Source organism: Amaranthus tricolor, chromosome 10, assembly GCF_026212465.1.
Source record: "Amaranthus tricolor cultivar Red isolate AtriRed21 chromosome 10, ASM2621246v1, whole genome shotgun sequence".
Classification (NCBI taxonomy): domain Eukaryota; kingdom Viridiplantae; phylum Streptophyta; class Magnoliopsida; order Caryophyllales; family Amaranthaceae; genus Amaranthus; species Amaranthus tricolor.
Genome location: NC_080056.1, coordinates 14,918,141 through 14,923,827, shown reverse-complemented (window position 1 = coordinate 14,923,827; position 5,687 = coordinate 14,918,141). Strand labels below are relative to the sequence as shown.

Genomic DNA, 5,687 nt, shown 5'->3' with positions numbered 1-5,687 from the left:
CTAACCAAGATTACCCGAACCTAATAATGAGCGACCTGAGTGATATCCTACCTGAATTATGCTCGAAACCGAACTCGATCCGACTAAAACTGATTTATCCCGAACAAAATTTAGATTGAGCTGCTGTAAACCTAAACCAATTGTTAACATAGAAGTATGATCGACTCATATTCAATCATCTCATTAGTTAATCGAATTAAGTGATAGATATTTTAATAAATGTAATTTTAAAAAATTAAAAAAATGCGATGAGCGTGGATCGAACACGCGGCCTTCAGATCTTCAGTCTGACGCTCTCCCAACTGAGCTATCCTCGCTAATTAATAATTATTGATAAATTGAACTAATCATTCAATATTAGAGTGGAAACCTGTGCAAGTTTTTAACATCAACATACATAAATATGTAATATTAAATAAATAAAGTCAGAGATATTATGCAATAGATTTACTCAATTTTGATAGTTTTATGCATAAAATTACCCCATATTTTTGAAAATTAGCACCAATATATTATGCAGTATAATATATTCTCTAACTTACTCAATTTAACTATAAATAAATGCTAGACAAAGATACTTTAAAGGTAGAGATATTACTCTAGATTAAATGTGTGGTGGTTTTTCTTTAGCCAATAATTGAGTTTCATTTGACAAACTCTCTTTAATTGTGACGACACTTGGAATTTTCTAAGCTTGTTAGTATAATGTATAATTTTCCATACATTTGCCCATATAATACCATTAGTAGTGGATCCAATCAAAAATACTAAAAAAAACTCTATAGTATATACTAAAACGAACTAAACAAATATCACTTAAATTAATAAAAATTAATTACAAAAATTTTATCGACTTCAAAATAGTAAAGCGAATTACTTTATAAAAGAAAACGTGCATTGAACACGCAACCGTCAGATCTTTAGTCCGAAGCTCTCTCCCAACTGAGCTATCCTCGCTAATCGATAATTGTTGATAAATTTAACTAATAATTCATTAGTAGTTCGGAAATCCATGCAATGCACGATTTTTTTTAACATCAATAAATGTAAACATATGATATTTAAAAAATAAACCGACGATATTATGCATTTGAAATGCTCAATATTGAGAGTTGTATGCCTAATATTACTCCCATAATTTTGAAAATTAGCACCAATATATTATACATTATATTATATTCTCTATTTTACTCAATTTAACTATAAATAAATGCTAAGGAAAGATACTTTAATGGTAGTCATATTGTTCAAGATTAAATGTCATATCATTTTTTCTTTAGCCAATAATTGAGTTCCATTTGGCAAAAGCTCTTTTTAATCGTCATACTTGGAATTTTTCAAGCTTTTTAGTATGATGTATGATTTGACATACATTTTCCCATAACATATCATCAATGGCGAATTCAGGGCTCAAACTAAGTGAGAACACATGTATGACAAAAACATTCCAATTAAAAACACAAAAAAAAATCATAAATATATACGTTAAAAATTTATGTATTCAATTAAACCCTAAAAAATAATATTTAATATAATAGTCTATCTCATCGAATTTTCTTATTTTTCCATAAGTGACACTCTGAAATTTAAACTCGACATATTAAATAATTTAAAATATCACCAACAATAATGAATTAAAGTATCTCTGCATATCAAATTGCAATTAAGTAAAAAAAAATCCCACTTTTTCATAATTTCATTCTCCTCTAAATAAAAAAATTCAAATAAATGATCAAGAACATGCTTCAACTCTTCATTTAAAACAGAGTTTTTTTTTAAAAAAAAAAACACCGCAACAATCAGTAAGTAATAATTAATAAATTATTTTTAAATATATTTTATAAAAATCATACCTTGAAAAGGTGAATAAAAATATCAAGAGAGAAGAGTTACTTAAATAGCTTTTAGCTTAGTTGGTCATTAATATCCTCCTACAACATGTTTCAATACAAAAGATCTTAGGTTCAAATCATACAAATATTAATATTAATATTACAAATTTAGTTTCAGTTTATAATTCAATCACATATTATCTTTATCTTATTTGAATATTTTCGTTCAAATATTGTTATCATTATAATAAATTTTTAACAATTATTAATTGAATTAATTATTGCTAAAAAATAAATCGAGTGATAAGAGAGTTTAATAACTCTAGAAAGCAAATATGTATTATAGGTTAGCAAATGATGGTTATATAATATATATACAATGTATTTTAACATACAAATGAGATGATAGTAAAACAATAGACCTTTGCCAGCTTAATTGGTTGAATCATATATCAAATCAAATCAAAAGATGTTATAAATATTTTGTTCTCTAATTTCGTATATAAATTTCTGAATATCATATAAAAGATTTTTACTTAATTTCGTGACCAAGTTTCTGTGTGAGTAATTTCATTAAAAGACGCTATTATTGTGTTTTTTCCTAACTTCTAATTTAAATTTTATGTATGTTATGTGAATGATTCTTTTTTTCGTTTTAAAATTTCTGTGTCAATATATTTATATAATAAAATATATTATTAAGGAAATTCTCATAGTTTGATATGAAATATAATATTCTTGATATACATTAAATAATAAATTGAGTTATTATCAAACATAATTTAAATATTGACAAAATATGTTAAAATGTTTGTTTCATAATAAAATGGTAATTAATTCCACAATTAAATGCCAAATATTAATAATATTAATTATTGTATTAGATAGGTCAGTTAATTTCAATTAGTCAATCTTAATTCTCCAAAAAAAAAGATGTTATAGATATGTTACACCCAAATTTCTTATATAAATTTATTAATATCATATAAAAGATTCTTACTTTATGTCGTTTTTAAGTTTCTGTGTAAGTAATTTCATTAAAAGATGCTATTATTAAGTTTTGTTCTCTAATTTCTAACTTAAAATTTATGTATGTAATGTAAATAATTCTTACTTTATTTTGTTTTTAAGTTTTTATGTCAATATATTTACATTTTAGAATATATGATTTAGGAAATTCACATGTTTGTTATGATAATTATAGGTAATTGATTAATATTCAATAATAAATAGAGTTATTATCTAACATAATTTAAATATTGACAAAATATATTAAATTGTTTGTTTCTTAATAAAATTGTAGTTAATTTTATAATAAAATGGCAAATTTAAATAGTAATAATTACTGCATTAGATATGTTAACCAAATTCAATTTGAATTTCTTATTCAAATTTCTAAATATCATACAAAAGATTCTCACTTTATGTTGTTTCTAAGCTTTTGTGTAATTAATTTCATCAAAAGATGTTAATGTAAATGTTTCTTACTTTATTTCGTTTTCATGTTTTTGTATCAATATATTTACATATCAGAATATATAATTAAGAAAATTCACATAGTTTAATATGAAACATAATATTCTTGATTAAGGTAATTAATTTACATTCAATAATAAATAGAATTATTATCAAACATAATTTAAATATTGACAAAATATATTAAACTGTTTGGATCTAAATGAAATTGTGTTTAATTTTATAATTAAATGGCAAAGGTCAATATAAAAAAACTGCATTAGACTGGTCAACAATTTCAATATCTTAATTCTCAAAAAAAAAAAATACACTTGGTAGCGGTTTTAGAATTGTGACATTTGATATTTTACAGTCTTTTTAATAGATGTTATGATACTGCTAACCAATTAAGACAAATATTGAATTATTGAAAATAATTTAAAATTGAGATTATTCAAATCGGATGAGCAAACGGTTGGATTATTAATGTAAATGTATCTATTCGTATATTCAAGGTAAACTATTAATTTTTTGGGGGGTTTTTCAAGGTTTTGTGATGGTGATTTTCTCTACTTTCATTAATTTATTTTACATCAATAAAATCTCATTAATTTGTTGTTGTTTACCATCTTTATTTTATTTTTTTGCCAATTTTTCTGAATGCAAAAAACAAGTAAAACAAAATTACGGACAAAACAACAGAATATAAAAATACGGTTTCAATCTATAGTGATACACAAAATTTTATTCAAAGAAACAAATCTTTGGATTTTTCGGTACAATGGATTTTTCTCTATGTTTTTTTTTGCCTAATTCAAGCTTAATTGATGTGAAATTTATTTTAACTTTTAAGCGTTCGGTGAATGTGTAGTTATGCGGATAGAAATCAAGGAAACGAGTCAATTAATTTGCCTAATTTTATAATAACAGGGCACAAAACAAGAATATTTGATTGGAATTATATCTAATCTTACTATCAACTGACTGAAATACTAAAATCTATTAATTAAATAAACTAGTACGAATATAACCTAAATATACATGAATTCAAAATTAAACCTAATCTTAAACTTTCCTTTTATTGAAAAGGTTAATAAAGATATTTAAATTAAGGTTCATTAAACATAAATTTAATCATAGACTCAGTTTAATACAATTAATCACATAATATCATTCTATACAACAAATTCGGATTAGCCACTCACTGCTAGAGAAAATTCTACCCACTTATCATGGAAACTTGTTGGGTTATTCCCTCCCACTTGAAGGAAGGCTCAAATTAATATATTTAATTATGGGCTTAATAATAATGCGCTAATAATAATAATAATATTATTATTATTTATTAATAATACTAAAAAAAGGGGTATACTATAAAACGAAAAAATAGGGCAGCAGCCTTTATTGGTTTTTGTAATTGAGATTGTGCACAATACAGAGAAAAGAGAATTACGCGCAGTAGGAGTGCAACGTAGCATTTTCGGTTCTTTCGGCGATCAGATCGATGGCCATTCGTGCTCTGTTTTTCGTCAAATTTTGACATGGTGTTCCTATCTACCCAACCTGCATATTCAACGGTTGGATTGTCGTTTTGTGCATTGTAAGTGGGTAATTTGTATTTTGCCCTAATTTTACCCTAATTGTTATTTTACCACTTTTGAGTGATGTTTTAGGGTTGTTTGGTGTTCGTATTACCTCTAGTATTGTCTTGAGAGGATTTTTGGTTGTACCCATTAATTTTATTGGTGATTAGTGGAAGAGTGTGGTACCACTTACGGTCCCGTGGTTTTTTCCCGCATTGGGTTTTCCACGTAAATATCGTGTGTGCTTTATTTTCGCATTTTTACTTTATTGTGCTTGATTGTGGGATTATTATTGTTTGTTTGATTGGATTGGTTATTTTTGCTCATCTAACAACACAAAGGGAGAAAGTGTGTGTATTATATCGCCTCTTTTCTCAACATAGTGGTATCAAGAGCTTGGTTTATATTTTCTTGGGTGATACTCTTGTGTTGGTTTATGATGGATGATAAATCTAGTATGCACGGTATGATTTATTTGGACTCTGCCAATTACGCTGTGTGGAAAACTAAGATGGAAGATATTCTTTATGTGAAAGATTTGTATGAACCAATCTTAAATGAGACTACGCCCACTGGTCAACATGGAAGTAAATGGAAAATTTTGAATCGAAAAGCGGTAGGAACCATTAGACAATTTGTTGATGTTAGTGTGCTCTAACATATTTCCAATGACACGAATGCTTATGAATTGTGGATGAAACTTGAGGCTATGTATGAGAGGAAGAACGCCTTAAGCAAAGCGTCATTGATGAGAAAATTGGTAAAGTTAGAATTTCACGATGGTAATAGCATTGTAGTACATTTGAATGATTTTCAA

General features: G+C 26.0%; 1 non-coding gene across 1 annotated transcript; it reads right to left on the bottom strand.

The window, feature by feature from the left end:
* Positions 1-244: 244 nt before the first annotated feature.
* On the bottom strand, positions 245-317 carry TRNAF-GAA (transfer RNA phenylalanine (anticodon GAA)). Its single transcript has one exon. It is a non-coding gene; the product is annotated as a tRNA-Phe (tRNA).
* Positions 318-5,687: the final 5,370 nt, after the last annotated feature.